We start from the raw sequence: 18,163 nt of genomic DNA, 5'->3' as shown, positions 1-18,163 counted from the left end.
TCCTGACAGATCTGAACTGCCCCCTGACTGAACTTTACTACCCATTACCCCCAATTTGAGGCCTTTTGCTCCATTGGTGTTATATTGGAAAGAAGAGTTGCCAGGCACAAGGCCACAAAGAAGACCATACTGCTGGGAACAATACGCTTCCTTCTCTACACTCTTTTCTTGTTTCCATTTCAAACTGTCCCCCTGGCCAAATGCTTCCCAACTGTTGCAACCAGCCTTGCAATCAGACCATGACAAAATGCTGCTGGCTGGGATAGGCACATAGAACCCCTTAACTCCTTTCTGTCTGCTATTTGAAGTTTATACTTACCACCTCAGAAGAAGAAAACTTGCCTTTTAATTATACTATAAGGTAGAGTAAGATAAGCATCATTAAGAAAAGTACAAAATGCTTCAAGAGCACAGATCTCACGGGCTCTCAAGGCACCCACACATGCCATCTCTCAATGTCTTTCCTTAGCCATTTGACAAGGAGTTTTATCAAAGAGACCCTGATAAACTGCCAATAATCTCTTATTTGTTATCCACCTGTTTTGCTCACTGAAGCAGCTAATCTATTCCCATTTCTCTTTCCTTTGGGGAAAAGCTATAGTTTGATAAATGCTAAGCCTCTATCATGATCCTGTGCATGAAGGAAATAAAAGCCTGGCTAGAAATTGCCTGGATTCTTCAATCTGGGTCAAGCTTTGTGATAAAGCTTATGCCATAAACCAAATGGCTATCTTTGTAATGATAATTCTTGGAAGGTAGAGGGCAGGGAGGCAGGGAGGTGGTAAACTCAGCAACTAATCATGATCATTACAATTCAAAGATGTAAAGACCTTTCTGACCAACACATTTATCCATTCGGTTCACAGTTCCAGGTGGAGGATGTGCTTGGAGGGGTCGACACTTGAGGAGTTGTGCAGACCTAGCTATCTTCATGGTAGCTTGACGGGACATCCATTGTTTATGTTAATAATTTATGAACCCAGTGTATTTGAAACTAAGGGAGAACTTCATATCTTATCAGTTGATATCCTCCAGTTTCAGAGTGTTGTGTTAGCTAGTTCAGAATGTGTCTTCCATCAGCTTCTTGTTTTCATCTGGAAATCAGAAGAAATTTTATTTATGTCAACATTTACCTTTGGCCAGTTTCTAGGTCAAAGTTGTTAACTTTGTCAAAAATACCAGTTCATGTCCATTTTAATTCCTTTTTAAAATGTCTTTTTAATATATCTAATGAAATAAAATCATCTACCTTTAAATTATTAGTATCACAGTATTCATTACAAGTACCTTTGGTATAAAAATGAATTATTATTATGTCCAATAGTATAGATCTTACAACATGCATGTAAAAGCTTAAATATCTCCCAAGCAGATCAAGCTCATTGTGGTCAAAACCAAACCCAAAATGTGTTTTCAACTAGTGTTTCTTGATCCATAATTTCACTTCCTCTATCTTATTGCTTATGCTAGAAGTTTATAAATCATCCTCACTTTTCCCTCTCTATCTCACATTCCGCACCACAACATTAATCATCAGGGTCCATTGATGCAATTGTCCAAAATCTCTTCATTATAAACTTCTCACCATCCTTTCTGACACAAGCTTGTTCAATCAGTTAAAATCACAAGACCTGCTAACTGGTCCTCCCAATCCTCTTTGTCACTTGTCTAATTTATTCTCTAACCTGCAAGCAAAGTTAATCTTGGGAAATCTCAAATCTTTTATTCCACTCCCTACTTAAAATTCTTTAATGGTTTTCTCCATCACTTATGATCATTATTTAAAGTGAGCTGGTAGGCCCGGTGGGACCTGAACCCTGTATCCTCTTTGCCTCTGCACCAGCCATTTATCCCCTCGCTTTCATGTCTTGGCAACACTGATTGGCCTAAGCTCTTATCCACCTCAGGACATTTCCACACATTGTTCATTGCCTGGATCACCCTTTAATTTTAACTAAGCTAACTAACTTTAATTTATCCTATAGATAACAGCTAAAATGTTATTCATTCAGGGAATAATTTCCTCCCCATCCATCCTACCCATAAATATACTTTTAATTAGGCCCCACAGTTCTGCTTCCAAAGTACCCACAATTATTCCTTCATAGGTCAATTCACAAAGGTAATAACTTGTTTAATATTTGTGTTCCTTGCTATAATGACAGCAGGTAAACTTAATCCACCAATCCAGAGGTGTAAGAAATAAGGCACTATTGTTGTTGTTGGTTTTTTTTCTAAATTAACTTAAATCTAATCCCTGCTTAATCAGCTTAAATCTAAATCCCACCAATCTGGAGAGAGTTTTAATCCCAGTGATTACCGGGCTCCACCTCTCCCATTTGCTTAGTGCCATGAAAAATCTGAGTGGTATGTCTTATTCTGTCCTAAAGCACTACACTACTGAGGTCCATCCTGTTCGTGGTTCTCACTGGTTACTTCAGAGAAGCCCATTTTCCATTCTCACATGGTCTTTTCTAGCACCTATCAGCTCTGTACTATGCTTGGGGTCTGGGAATGTTCACTGGGAGTGGGAATTCCATGGCTTGAGAGCAGCCTCTCTGGATGTACTTCTAGTTTGCCATTGCCCAAAGATGCTGCCAAGGAAACAGGGCAGGGCTATTCTACTTGTGGGCCCAGCAGCCTCTGCCCCCACCCCAGTCTGAGGCCTCTCCAACCTTCCTCGTGACCCTGAAGATGACACTCCTGTTCTTGCTTCTCCACTTGCAGCGAGTACAGTCTTTTGGAAAAGCAGAAAGTTTGCTTTCAAAAAGTCTCTACCTTCCATTCTGCAAATGTCTTTGAAGCAAAAAACAAAAGTTAGCTGCTTAAACCTAGAAGGAACAGAAAAATATAGCAGGAAAAAAAACAAATGAATGTCTAGAGACAATTCATGTGGGCAGAACTTGCTCATATAATGTGCCCAACATATATATATATTGAAAGAACGACTGGATTTGAATTAACTCACAGTCCTATTAATGTGTTTTACATGTCTTTGCATGTGTTGACAGGCCTGCATACATGAATAGAGAATTTGATAGAGAAGGAGAAAGAGAAATATGACCTGATATTTATGGCCAGCAGAAGAGCAGCCTTTCTGCTTTTCGTCCTGCCTATCATAGGACCACATCTAGCTTTAGCTCCACGTCAGCTGTGTAGTGCAGACACCACCACCATTGGCTTGGCAAAATAAGAGAAAAATAAATATTCTGTATATATGACATGAATCCCAGTATGCCTTTTCCACAGGCTAATAATAGTCTGTCTTCCCCTATAAGGTGGACAGGGAGTGTAAATAATTGGAAGGTAGAACAAGACTGTATTTGACCTTTTACCATACGTGAAGTAGAATTGAGAGTTTTAGGTACATTCAGAGTTTAAATCAAGCAAGCTCTAATAGAATCACACACTACAGTGTTTAGATAACCTTCCTTTCGAATAGAAAAAACATTTCCACTTCTCCTTTCCAAAGCTGAGACACATTTTGAAAAATGAGAGATCTATTAGCCTTCTTTATAAAGGGGAAAGAGGAAGAGAAAAAGGTTTTTGGCTGGATTTCTTCTTATTTTTGCAGAAGACATCCAGCAATTGTGCTGTGCTTACAGAAATTTCATGCAACTCTCTAAGGCTACATATTGTCTAATATATGGTTGATACTTAAGAATATCAAATAAAAAACACCGTTTCCTAGGAACTGGGCTCTCTTTCAGCTTGAACATTTGGATTTTGCAAAATGTATTTATACCTCCCGGTGCTGAAGTCAATCTGGACTTTGGCAAGTTACCCGTCCTATGGAACTGGCTCTTTTAAGAACAAGCACCCAGCTCCAGGAAGCACATTTGCTCAAATGTAAGCAGGCTGCAATTCAAGCAATTTGCTCCCTAACCACCTTGTAACAATCTTGTTTCTGATTCTGTGTTCCTTCTCCAGCTCCCCTCCTGCTTTGGCCCTGAAGATTGAAGGACCATTCTATCTGCACTTCAGAAATCCTTTTCATATCCTATTTCTGGCTAGGATGCTGCCTCCTAGACCACTAATTCCACAGACGGTTAATCTGTTAAAGCATTCTCCATCTTGCAACAGACTCATATTTGGCTTTCACAGATACCTCTGACCACTCATGGCCCCATTTTAAATGAGCCTTAGCCCCAATCCTAAACTGCCTGGATCAGATTGCTTCATCTCAGAATTTGAATCTTTATCAAAGAATTCTGGTATTGTATTTCTAGTTCTAAAAGAATCCCAGGATAGCAAGACAAAAGACTTGCCCAAGATAGATACCCAGGCCATCATTCCTATCTAATTCATTTCAATCACTGGGAAAGCTAAGTTCTTAAACCAAGATATTCAGCCTTCTTTAAGCAGACTCCTTCATTTAATAGTTGAGGTAGCGAAGTATCATTCTTTTGTGGCACAAACTCCAAAGACCAGCAGGAAAAAATGCTGATATCCTTTTATTCTAAGGATATAGAATACAGGTTATTTAGGTGCTCAGCTAGACATATGCATCCAGAAGTATTAGATTTAATGACACAGTCAACACACGGAGGCACATCTCCACTCTCCTCAACATAAGGAAGCATGATTTCTGGTGTTATAGAAGCTGTTTCTTGACACATTACTGCAGGGAAATGCCCCTGAATTGCAGTTACCAAGTGAAAGCCACATCACATAAGCTAAGCTATCTGACAAATGAGGAGAAAATCAGGTCACAGAGCATTATTGGAGAGAAAAATAACACCAAAGTACTCAACCATAAAATTATAGCTGAGAATGCTGTCATAAGTCAGCACCTCTAATGGAAACAACAAGGCTAGCAATTGTTGCTCAGGTACCTGAGAGGCAATGTTCTACAAGAGTGATGGTCACCCAGAACATCAGTGCTCTCTTTCAGTTGGCTGGTCCCCAGCCCCACCTTCTTCTACCCAATTTGGACCACCTGACCCCACCTTTAGCTTCAGGACTGTTACATCATCAGAAACCAAGCCTAGACTCAGCAATGAGGACTTTAAGAAATTCCTGAGCAATATTTGGATGTGACACTCATTCCAGGCCTGACCTCACTTCATAAGATGCACATTCATAATTGTATCTGGATGTTTTTCTTCTGCTCACTCAAATTGTACAGTCTGGCTTTTGAAACCAGATGGGTTTAAGTTTTTTCACTGAGGAAATGGTAATATCTGACTTCTTGCCTATAAAGTGGAGATAAAATATTTACTTGCAGAGTTGTTATGAGCATTCACTGAGATGATAAATGTGAATGGGTCTAGCATAGGGTCTAACACATGGTAAGTGCTAAGCTTGCTGCTTTTTAAAACTCCCATACTACAATTCTTGAGTTTCTTTTTCTGCTTTCAGTCTGATGTCTTATTTGTTGACATTATCAATTGCTCATCTCAAAAATTATAATTTCAATTTTTTAATTTTACTTCTGAAATTTATTTTTAATTTTAATTAAGTATATATTCTTCTAGATGTGCACTCTAATACAGTAGCCACTAGACACATGTGGCTATTTAAATATAAATTTTAATTACTTATTTTAAATAATATTTAAAAATTCAGTTCCTCCATTGTACTAGCCACATTTCAAGTGCCCAGTGGCCATGTGTGGCCAGTGGCTATTATATTGGATAAAACAAATACAGAATATTGTCATCATGGCAAAAGTTCTGTTTGACAGCTCTGGAAGAGACAAAATCTAAGGAATTTGCTAATATACGCTATTACTTTTCTCTGAAGCATTTAGTTACCTTTTCCTTAATGTATCAACAAATGAGACAGGAAGTTCTAGCCAGAGCAATCAGGCAAGAAAAAGAAATAAAAGGCATTCAATAGGAAAAGAAAAAGTCAACTATCTCTCTTCATTGATGGTATTATTCTATATCTAGAAAACCCCAAAGATTCTGCCAAAAGGCTTCTTGAACTGGTAAATTATTTTAGTACAGTTTCTGAGTACAAAATCTATGTAACATATCTATACAACAATAATGTGCAGGTTCAAGTCAAATCAAAAACATGATCACATTTACAATAACCACAAAGAAAATGAAATACCTAGGAATACAGCTAACCAAGGAAGTGAAAGATCTTTATAAGCTGAAAGAAATCAGAGATGATACAAATAAATGGAAAAGCATTCCATGCTCATAGATGGAAAAAAATCAATGTCATTAAAATGGTAATACTGCACAAAACAACACTGGAAAGAGATTTAGTGATTTAACACTATTCTTATCAAATTACCAATGTCATTCCTGATAGAATTAGAAAAAGCTATTCTAAAATCTATATGGAACCAAAAAAAAAAGCCCCAATAGCCAAAGCAATCCTAAGCAAAATGTACAAAGCCAGAGGCATCACACTACTTGACTTCAAACTACACTATAATGATATAATAACCAGAATAGCATGGTATTGGTACAAAAACAGACACATAAGCCAGTGGAACACAATAGAAAACTTAGAAATAAAGCCATACACTTACAACCATCTGATCTTTAATAAGGCAAACAAAAACAAGCAATGGGAAAAGTCCTCATTATTCAATAGTGATGAAATAACTGGTTAGTCATATGTAGAAGAATGAAACTGGACATTTACCTTTTACTATATACAAAAATTAACTACAGATGGTTAAAGATTTAAGTGTAAGACACCAAATTATAAAAATCCTAGAAGAAAACCTAGGAAATACCCTTCTGAACATCAGTCTTGGCAAATAATTTTTGGTTAAGTTACCAAAAGCAATAGCAATAAAAACAAAAATTGACAAGTGGAATCCAATTAAACTTAAGCGATTCTGAACAGCAAAATAAACCATCAATAGAGTAAACAGACAACCTACAGAATGGGAGAAAATATTTGCAAACTATGCATCTAACAACAGTCTAATATCCAGAATCTATAGGAACTTAAACAAAAAACAAATAACCCCATTTTTCAAAAATGGGTGTAGGACATGAACAGACACTTCTCAAAAGAAGACATACAAGTAGCCAACAAACATATGAAAAAATGCTCATTCTCACTAATCATCAGAGAAGTGTGAATCAAAACCACAATGAGCTACCATCTCATACCAGTCGAAATGTCTATTATCAAAAAGTCAAAAAACAACAGATGCTAGTGAGCTTGTAGAGAAAAGAGAATGTTTATACCATTGGGGGGATTGTAAATTAGTTCAGCCATTGTGGAAAGCAGTTTAGAGATTTCTCAAAGAACTTAAAACAGAGCTACCATTCGACCCAGCAATCTCATTACTGAGATATACCCAAAGGAAAATAGATCATTATGTCAAAAAGACACATACACTCTTATGTTCGTCAATGCACTACAATAGACACATGCACTCTTATGTTTGTCAATGCACTACAATAGCACTACAATATGCACTACAATAGCACTACAATATGCACTACAATAGCACTACAATGCACTACAATAGCAAAGACATAGAATTGTGCACTACAATGCACTACAATAGCAAAGACATAGAATCAACCTAGGTGTCCAACAATGGTGGATTGGATAAAGAAAATGTGGTACATGTACACCATGGAATATTATGCAGCCATAAAAGGGAATGAAATCATGTCCTTTGCAGCACCATGGATGGAGCTAAAGGCCATAATCCTAAGTGAACTAATGCAGGAACAGAAAACCAAATACTACATGTTCTCACTTACAAGTGGGAGCTAAACATTGAGCACAAATGAACATAAACATGAGAATAACAAACACTATAGACTACTAAAGAGAGGAGAGACAGAGGGAGGCATGGGTTGAAAAACTACCTATTGGGTACTATGTTTACTACTTGAGTGCAAAATACCCACATAACAAACCTGCACATGTACCCCCTGTATCTAAAATAAAAGTTGAATTTTTTTAAAATGAGACAGATGGTCCAGAGGCCATCTGCTTCTACAACTCACGTTTTTAAACTAAAAATTGTTCATACTTCCTGTGGTCATATGAATAACAAAATTTTCAGTTTTCAGTCTTCTATTCTCCGTTTACGAAACCAGTGTTTAAGAGGAATTAACCTGGGACTTAACTGACCTTTAGAAATGTAAATCACATTAAATATCCTTGGAAGATTTTCAAATATTCCCCCTCAAAACTTTAAGAGTGAACTAAATCTTCACAAAGATTGGGTCTCAGAACAGTGCCAATGTCTAATACTTCAGGTCCAATTTAACAGAATCCATGTTGACTCAGAAGAAATCTCTCTTTCTTCCAAACTATTTAAATTATATGATTCTTTGATACTTTGAAGTGAAGCAGAGTAAACAAAGCACTCACAGGTTTCCCAACTTTTACTGCTGGTATCTTTCTGTTGCTACCTCCAAAAGCTCATGTACTGACCTTCAAAAAATCTTTCCCTTTTACTTCTCTGGGAACCCTTTCTCCAGAGCAGTCGCCAGCTTAGAGTGCAAATCTACCCCATTTAATGGAGAAGATGGTGTGGCATGAAATATAATATTTGCCATTATTCACTATTAGTTCATTCAATCAGCAAATATGATTGAGTACCTGATATATACCAGACCCCGGCTAAATGCTGGGGATATGGCGATAAACAAAATAAACATGACCCTTCATCTATGGTGCTTAGGGATGAATATAATAGCTCAGTTTGACTTAGATGAATAAAATCATATGACATTTTAAGTTGTTTTATTTTCTTACCTTCAGACTAAGTGATTTGTTCTTCTGTAGCCATGTTCAGAGGAAGGAACACTGTTCTACAAGCATCTTCACGTTCAAGTTGAAATTACGTTCTCCAAAGCCACCCAATCCTGGTCTTACTTAACTAGCCACCAATTTGGGCTAAGTCACCAAGATGGCAAATATCTCATAAACCATCAGTAATTAATTGGTATAGGTATCTGAATTATTCTGAGAAGCTGTACTGAGAAGGACACTGAAGCTACATTTAGTGAGACTGGAGAAAAGTATTGTGGTCTATTAGTAATATCTTTCCATGAGCTCAATAAATTAGAGTATGACAAATATGCTCAGTTATTTGCATTACCTGGGGGAAAACTCGGAGGTGATGTGGAGAGGTGTAATTCCAGATTAGGAAAGCAGGCAAGGGCCAAGACATAGAAGCATGGAAAAGTATGACTTGTTCCCCAAAAGGCAAGTGGTCCAGGTGAATGCAATGCAGGATGGGTGGAGATATGAGAAAAGGGCCAGCGAGGATGTGTGGGCCCAGACTATGGATGACCTTGAATACCCGGCATCAAGTTTAGATGATTTGTCTGTGAAATTCTCATGCGGTTACCAATCTTTGGTGATTCCCAATCTGAATCAAAGTCACATTCTTTCTGCTATTTGTTTTTCTATAATAAAAAGCTCTCTTTCTCCTCTAAACTTCCTTCTAACCAAGGCATCTGTTCACACATAAATTATCTCATTATCATTAAAGTTAACATTCTTAAAATTCAACTCTAAATTGGATGGGGTCTATATTTACAGAGAACTAAATTTCAGAATAACCAATAAAACAAGGTCAGTTATGTAATTAGATTGCTGACATAAAGTCCCACCCAAGCTGTTTATGAGAACTATGTTAAGATAGATACATATAGCTCAGCATGTGTTTTTCTTACTCAAAGTAAAGATGAATATATATTTAGTGCACAAAGGATAGAATAATAAAACTACACTATAAAATCCTCTTCTTTCCAAATGTTTAATTTCTAGTTTCTATGACATAAATACCTAAATATTCCCTGAATGATTATGCAAAAATAAAAAAAAATCTTTTTTCCCCCACCAACGTATCTATGTATATGTGTGTGTACCTGTGTGTAAGTGTGTGTAGGCTAAAGATAAGACAGTAGAAACTAGCTATGAAATTACCAGTGAACAATTTACTGCAACGTCTAACATATTCTTATAACTGTAAAATTACTTAATGTACTAAAGAGTTAAGTTATATAATGCCTACAATTTATATAGTGGAGGTCTCTTCATCTCTTAAAAGGTATACACTGTATGAAGAGGATAATAGTACTTATAGGTTTCAAATTGAAAGGCAAATGAAAAAAGAGACTCATGGAAAAAATAATGGCTCAAATGTATTCCGTCAAAGAATATTCTCAGGATAGAGAATGCAGTCGAAAGAACTGAATATTTGTCTATCTCTGCCCCCTTGTGGTGATATGTGCCTCTCAGGTAAGATAAGCAAATTTTTGCAGAAGGAAATCAAACACTTCAGGTTTGAAAACAGACATAAGAAAGAGTAAAAATAGAAGTAAATTATTATATTTAACACAGAACAGAATAATTTTACTTCCATCGGTGTGTGTATACTTAATAAAATATCTATGGTTAAATTTTAAGAGCTACTGGACCAGAATAGTTATAAATGTGAAATGCTAAATTAGCCTGAGACAGAAACAAATAGCAAAATTATGGTTAATTTTTATTTTAGATCTTCGAAGTGTTGTAATGGTAATTATACAGAGATATGTTTTACCCAGAAACTATGTAGGATTATATGATATATGTCATTCAACCACAATGATGAAATTGTATTGAAGACCTTCTATATGATGGGCACTTGATTAGATCTCAAGGGAAAAAAAAGTCAATACAGTCCTTGACCTCATGGATTCTATGGTTTATGAGGAAAAGAAGACAAGCTACAGATAATCACAATTAAAAATTACAATCTCAAGGTAATGTGTGAAGGAAGAGAATATGGTTCTCATATATAACTAATACATTTATTATTCTATTAATAATATTAAATAAATATTAATATATTTATTTATTAGAGCTAATAATAAAAGAAATAGATCTAGTGTGGGAGGCTAAAATGAAGGAAAGAGTGAGAGAGGCTGTGAATATATGGGGGTAGGGAGTATATGGGAATTGTCTGCAGTTTCTGCTCAATTATGCTGTGAACCTAAAGCTGCTCTAAAAAATAGTCTATTTTTAATAAAGGAAGAAAAGCAAGAGGGAAAAAGAGGCACAGTGTGCTGGGATAGGCAGGAGGAGGGATGCACTAGAAGGTATACAAACAAAGCTCTGGGCAAAACAGTGGCAGAGCACATTCCAGGGCCTTACGGTCAGTGCCTGGAGCCCAGAGAGGGAGAAAGGTGTCCCAGGAGCATGGAAAGGTGTTCAGAAGCCAAAGCTTGCACAACCATCTAGGTCATATAATGAATTTAGGTCTTTAGGAGTAATAGGGAACTACTGAAAGGTTTCAAAGAGTAGGGCAATATAATCTGTATTTTAGAAATATATTTTAAATATTTTTAAATAAAATCTTAAATGAGGATAAGAGAAGACCAAATAATATACTACTTTAATTAAATGTCTGATATGGTTTGGCTCTGTGTCCCCACTCAAATCTCATCTTGTAGCTCCCATGATTCCCACGTGTTGTGGGAGGTACCCAATGGGAGATGATTGAATCATGGGAGTGTGTGCTTCCTGTGCTGTTCTCGTGATAGTAACTAGGTCTCATGAGAACTGATGGTTTTAAAAATGGGAGTCTTCCCACACAAGCTCTCTCTCTTTGCCTGTTGCCATCCATGTAAGATGTGACTTGCTCCTCCTTCCCTTCTGCCATGATTGTGAGGCTTCCCCAACACATGGAACTGTGAGTTCTCCATTAAACCTCTTTCCTTTGTAAATTGCCCAGTCTTCAGTATGTCTTTATCAGCAGCGTGAAAACAGACTAATACAATGTCGATTCATACATGTAGTGAATGCTTACTAGGTGACAGCCTTTGTTCTAAGCTTTGCAGTTTAAAAATGTAATGTTCCCAATTCCATAAGGTAGACAATAGACTATTATAGGAGTTTCAACAAAATTTGGACTAGAACCAGGGTAATGGAAATGAATGGACATTTGAAAAACATCTAGAATAACCAGTGACGGGTTGATTCCTTGTTTCTGGCTTATGCTACTGGATGGATGGTGGCCATATCCTAAAAAGAGAATTCTATGGCTCACGCCTGTAATCCCAGAACTTTGGGATGCCAAGATGGGTGGATCATTTGAGGCCAGGAGTTCAAGACCAGCCTGGTCAATATGGTGAAACCCCATATCTACTAAAAATAGAAAAATTAGCTGGGTGTGGCAGCAGGTGCCTGTACTCCCAGCTACTCAGAGGCTGAGGCAGGAGAATCTCTTGAACCCAGAGGTAGAGGTTGCAATGAGCTGAGATCGTACCAATGCACTCCAGCCTGGGCAATAGAGCGAGACTCTGTCTCAAAAAAAAAAAAAAAGAATGCTAAAAGGAACAAAAGTTTGGAGAGTTCGGATAACAGGGACCAGAAGAGAAGAATATACCTACATTCACTCTTGGAAACACTGAATTTGAAGAATTTCTGAGACACCTAAGAGCAGATATGGGCCAGGTCTAGGAGGGAAGAAAACATCAAGCCAGAGCAGCTTAAGAAACCTTGGTTAAAAAAGAATAAATGGCTATCACTTAAGAAGACCGTTGATCATCTCAGGGGGAAGAGAAACTTCAATTTCACAGAAGAATTTATGGAAATTGGAGAAGTTGGGAGTTTGGGAAATTTACTGGTGGCAAATAAACAGGGAAAAATCACTAAAAATCAGTTCACCACATGGCTTATTTCCTGAAAACCAACCCATCAAACATAGTGACTTAATAAAAATAATCTTATAAGTTTTAAGAGAAATATTTTGATTTGATGACTGAATATAAAACAGTACATATGTCATAAGTAAAATTTTAAGTTTCATGTAGAAATTACTCATTTATACTGATTTTTATTCCTTTTAAAATTTCATTTTTTATTGAGCCAACCTTTTAGCATTCATATGTTTTCATTTACAGTATTTTTAATCTATTTATGTTTTATCCATTTTTTGTATCTTTTTCATTTGGTCCATTGTGGTCATTTTTTTTCTTTTTTTATGTGCTTTCATAGAGAATCATTTGCAAATTACTGCCAACCAAGTCAAGATACCTTAATTGTTCCTTGATAGAAATCACATTTTTAGTTTCATGTGAGATGTGATGGTTTAAACTAATTCTGATTCTTTTGAATGAATTTAAATTTTAATTCTAAATTTTATTTAATTTAAAATTTTTCTTTCATTAAACTTTAATTTAAAATTCTGATTTATTTTAGTGCCTGTGAATTTAAATTTAAAGTTCAATCTCCTAACTAAAGTTTAATTTCATCTTAAACTGTAAATGCTAGAGATATAAAAGGAAAGCTGGTATGCCATTTGAGGAAGTAGCAGAAGAATAAGGAAAATGCATAAAGTTTACCAAAATAGGAAATGACATTCAGAGATAACTGAAACTATATCTGAGGTAGACAAGAAGTCTCATTACATGTAAAATAACCCCCTCGAAAAAAAAAAAAAAAAAAAAAGCTGAAAAACAGCTTTTCCTTTGAGAAATTTTAAAAATAAATACTGATTCTTTAGCATTTACAGATTTTTTTTTGCCAGGTTCTCAGGTTGGGTTTAACCTTAAAAAGTTAACATCCAGAAAATCATATTTCATCATTGGGTACCAAATTTAAACATCCTAATCACTTTATTACAACTATTTGGGATGAATTGATAAATCTGGTAAATTTGGTGAAACTGTTCATTTGGCAAATGACCATTCAGTGAACTGGTCCTTTAGCAGATATATTTTTAAATTAGGAAGGATCCAATTCACAGTCATAAAAACCGGCTTTCCTTTCTCAAGGCTCTCACAGTCTAGAAGGGGAGATGAATAGGCAAAGGCTTAGAAACTGTTTATAAATATTTAGAAAGGAGCCAAGTGCAGAGCTCTATAGTAGCATAGGAGGGAGGGTAGGTGAGCAGCCAGCTTGACCTCAGGAAACACTTCCCAAGATTCACACTGGTGATGATAATATAGTTATTATTGAAGGAGTTTTCTGACCCGAAAAGGAAGAAAAAGACAACATCATTTCTCAAAGCGTGAAAGGGCATGCTATTTTCTGAGAATGGCAAATAATGTTGCATCAGCTTCTGATGCACAGAAGGCATGAATAATGGCAATTGGTAGTAAATGATGATTGAAAAAAAAGCCTATCACGTACATTTAGGAAGTATATTTAGGAAATAAAATTTTACATTAATTAAAAAGACTTAGAACTTGATTGCATTTAGGGGATGAATGAAAAAGCAGATCCCAAGATGATGTGCAATTTCTAATTTGGACAAATAGACAAATTCCTGAGACAGAGGAGCTCAGACAGACAAATGTTAGAGGGAAAGATTTTAGAGGGAGAGATTGTAAGTACAATTTTAGATATGTTAAATTTGAGGTGTTTATGTGGGATCTAAATTTAGAATCTCAACTTGAAATTGATGAAATGAATATGGAATTCAAAAGACATGTGTAGATGAGAATTTTTTTAAAACTAGGAATTAGTAGCATATATGGCAATTGAAACTGTAGGAGTAAATGATATTATAAGCAGAATATTTAATGTAAAAAAAAAAAAGAAAATTCTAGGGATAGAACCCTGAGGGACACTAGCATTCAAGGAACTGTCAGAAGAAAGAGTCCCCAAAGTTAGACTGAGAAAGAGTGACTAGAAAAGTAGTGTGGTATGTAACAAACTCTCCTCTAGTGTTTTGGGGAAGAGAGAGTGGTACAGAACTAAATATTTCAGAAAGGTTGAATGATAATCCAAACCAGGAATCCTCTACTGGATGTGTTACTAGAAAATAGAGGCATTTCATTGGAGTGGTGAAAGCAGAGGGCTTAAAGAGTGAAGGTGAGGAAGATGAGACAGAAAATGAAGATAATGAAGAAGGAAGCCAAGTTTCATGGAACGGTTTTTCTCAAGATTGTAGGGATATGTGCACGTTTAAATGCAGATAAAAAGTGAAAATAGAATGAGAGAGTTTGAAGATATACTTGCTTTTTGAGCAAACTGCTTAATTTTTCTCCTTCCAATTCTTTAATCTGAAATATGGGGATATAAAACAATGCCTACATCATGAGATCTAATTGTATAATCCATGCAGGGCTTTGCATATTACCTGATATATGCTAATCACTTAATAAATACTGGCTAATATTAAATAGCAGAAAGAATAGTATTGAAACAAGAGTAAGGGAAGAGAATGTGGATTTGGATCCATGTCTGTGTGTAGATTCAGCATTGGGAGATGTACAGAGTTTCAATCTCATAACCACTATCTCTGTGTCAAGAAAGAGGCGTAGTGGAGGCAGAAGTTTCTGAAAGGAATTAAAAGGATTGTATTTGTCATATCTATATGAAGAAGGAAGGAAGGGAATAGACTAAAATTTATCATATCTCTTTTATGAGTCATGCATTAAAATAAGTGCTTTGTTTATATTATCTCATTTAGTTCTCAAAGTAAGGTAGTTATTATTTCCATTTCACAGGTACACAAACTGAGGTTTCTATATCAAAGTATTCTGTGGTAACAATAGACTCAAACAATGACTCAACATGGAATAAGTTTATTTCTTGCTCTCCAAACAGTCTAGGAGAGTAATAGGGCTCTTTCTCCATAGTCACTGAAGAACTCAAGTCGATAAAATGCTCTGCCACTTTCAACAATATGGCTTCCAAGCATGGCACAGTCTTCTCCAGCCAAGTGGAAACTAGGAAGGGTTTTGTTTTTTTAATCTTCGTTGTTGTATTTGGCTTGTTTATTTGTTTGTTTGTTGGCCAGAAAAATGATATGGGCCAGACATGGAAGAAATACCCATAAGTTCTGTTTGTATTCTCTGACTAGAAATTAGCCACATGCTACAAGTAACAGTCTCTGCCAGTTTGTTTATTTGTTTGAGGAAGCTCGAGAGCAGGGAAGAAGATTATGAGTTTATTTTAGAAACATTGCATTAAAGTTTATATGTTCAAGTGGAATATTACCTATAGAGGTACAGCTTAAGAGAGAGTCTCAATGGCGTTTTGAGGAGAACCCTGAGGTGTAAAGCAAATAAGACCATCAAGCACTGAAATAAATAACGTTGCCAAAAAGGATATTATAGTAGCCATAGAATTGCAACATTTCCACAGACAGCACTAACAGAATCCCTACCTACTACTTAAAATTTAGTAAGGATAAAATGGGAAAATAGGCCCCAAAATTGCTAAGCAAATACACTAAATTACCATTCCAAAAACTACAGTAAAGAAAGAAGTAAGAATGGGTAATAATTGATAACACTGTGTGGTTTTCTCCAATCTTCTTTTATTTTCTATCAGTAAAAGCATTTGCTATGCAACTAAACGACATGTAGTAAATGAGACAATATTGCTCAAACTTATGTGGGCTATTTAGTAACCAAAAAAAAATTATTGATGCTGCTGGCAACAAGCTGATAATCTATACTTACTTTTTCTATTGCGTGTGAATCATTTTTCTAATACATGTTCATGCATCTCTGTTAACTCTGTAAGCAAAAATGTAAAGCAAGTTAACAAACATTCCAACAAACAAAACTCATAGCCTTAATGGGAATAATGCACAACCCAACAAAATCATACAATTCTTGTAGAACAAACTCTTCCATGAATATCAGATATAGTAAAAAGAGCAAAAGATCTAGATTCTTGCTCTAGCCATGTAAATATCTGTATAATTTGAGGAAAGTCACTTTTCTTTGACGGGCTTCAGTTCTTCCATCAGTAAAATTACTCAAGTTTAAACTAGATTAGATTCAATTTACCAAACATTTATTGAACATCTATTGTTAGTCTCTGTGCCAAGTACTGGGGGTATAGAGATATTTATGATACAATCCCTGTGTTAAGCTTTTCAACAAAAGTTATTTCTTTTCTGGGCACATGGATAACTCAACTTTCAATCTTACTGTCAAAAGACAAAATCCTATCATTAGTTCTGCTCAATGAAATGTGAATAGCACATGTCTGTGTAGTCCACACTGAGCCAATAGAAGCCCCTACTCACTTTCTACTCCTTCTGCCATGCAAATATAAGAACAGTCATTGTATTGAGAAGGTAGATCCTCAAGTTTGAGGTTGCCTAGATCCCTGAGTCACTGAACAGACCAACACACAGCTGTCCTTGAGAGTTGCCCAGATCTGCGACAGATTCTTGCATGAGTGAGATGTAAACTTTTTTTCTGATAACTAGTATTAACTGCAGTAGAGCCTATCACATCTTGACAAAAGAGGCTAGTTAGGAGGCAGACATATGCAAGGTGGTACGCATTTCACTATGGGAAAAATAAAGTACATTTAGCAGAGAAAATGAAAAATAATCCATTATTTCTAAAGATGTCGGGGAAGGTATCATAAATTTAGAATGAGTGTGGCAGTTTAATGAAGCAACTGGAATATAACATTGAGACACAAGAAAGACAGTCAAGGATGGAACCTTGGGGTACACTAACATCTAAGATTTAGATAAAGACAAGTTAACAAAGAAAACTGAGAAGAGAAGACAAACGAGCAGAAGGAAACCAGGAAGAAATGGTATTCTGGAAACCCAGAAAGGAAAATATTCCAAGAGGAGTCAGAAATCATCTGTAATGTCAGTTGTTGGGAAGTCATGATCTCAAAAGAGACCATTGGATTCAAAATTATGAAAACTTTAAAGATGATATGCAGACTCTAATGAGTGGGAGACAAAAAGGTGGCAAAATATGCTTATAGTAAACACACAATAGCATTTACCAAAGTGTGTTTTGGAAAATATTTACTGCACAAAATTCTCCCCAAAAAGATGGAGGGAGTTGACTGTCGAATACATTTGAGACATGCTGCTGCATACTGTATACCTATAAGGGATTTTTAAAATCTATTTGTGATTTCTTACCTTGGGAGATAAGGAAAGGAAAAACAAAAAGTATTATTTGCTTACAAACTCACAATGTCAAGTCAAGAAAACAAAGTAACCTCCTGGGTTACTTTGTTGACCCAGGTTCTCCACAAGTGTTGACCAATAAAGTTTAGTTTCTAGTAGCACTAAATTTTGTTTCACTAAGAAAAAAAAAGCCCTTGAATGGGGACAAATTAGGCTAAATTTTTTAATTAGGTATGTCTTGAAAATAAAAGAATCCATAAAGTATGTTTTCCCTTCTCACAAAACACATTTGTGGTTTGCTAGCCTGAGCGCAATTACAAGTTTCGGCCGATTTTTGCGACCTTCCTTTTCTCTAATTTGTAAAATGGAGATAAGAAT

General features: G+C 36.0%; 1 long non-coding RNA gene across 1 annotated transcript; it reads right to left on the bottom strand.

The window, feature by feature from the left end:
• Window positions 1-779: 779 nt before the first annotated feature.
• On the bottom strand, window positions 780-16,409 carry LOC129016993 (uncharacterized). Its single transcript, XR_008494985.2, has 3 exons — window positions 16,353-16,409; window positions 8,698-8,821; window positions 780-1,094 (listed from the first exon to the last, which is right to left on the bottom strand). It is a non-coding gene; the product is annotated as an uncharacterized LOC129016993 (long non-coding RNA).
• Window positions 16,410-18,163: the final 1,754 nt, after the last annotated feature.

The sequence above is a fragment of the Pongo pygmaeus genome, chromosome 1 (genome assembly GCF_028885625.2).
Source record: "Pongo pygmaeus isolate AG05252 chromosome 1, NHGRI_mPonPyg2-v2.0_pri, whole genome shotgun sequence".
Classification (NCBI taxonomy): Eukaryota; Metazoa; Chordata; class Mammalia; order Primates; family Hominidae; genus Pongo; species Pongo pygmaeus.
The sequence above is the reverse complement of the archived record's forward strand: the minus strand, read 5'-3'. Positions and strand labels throughout refer to the sequence as shown.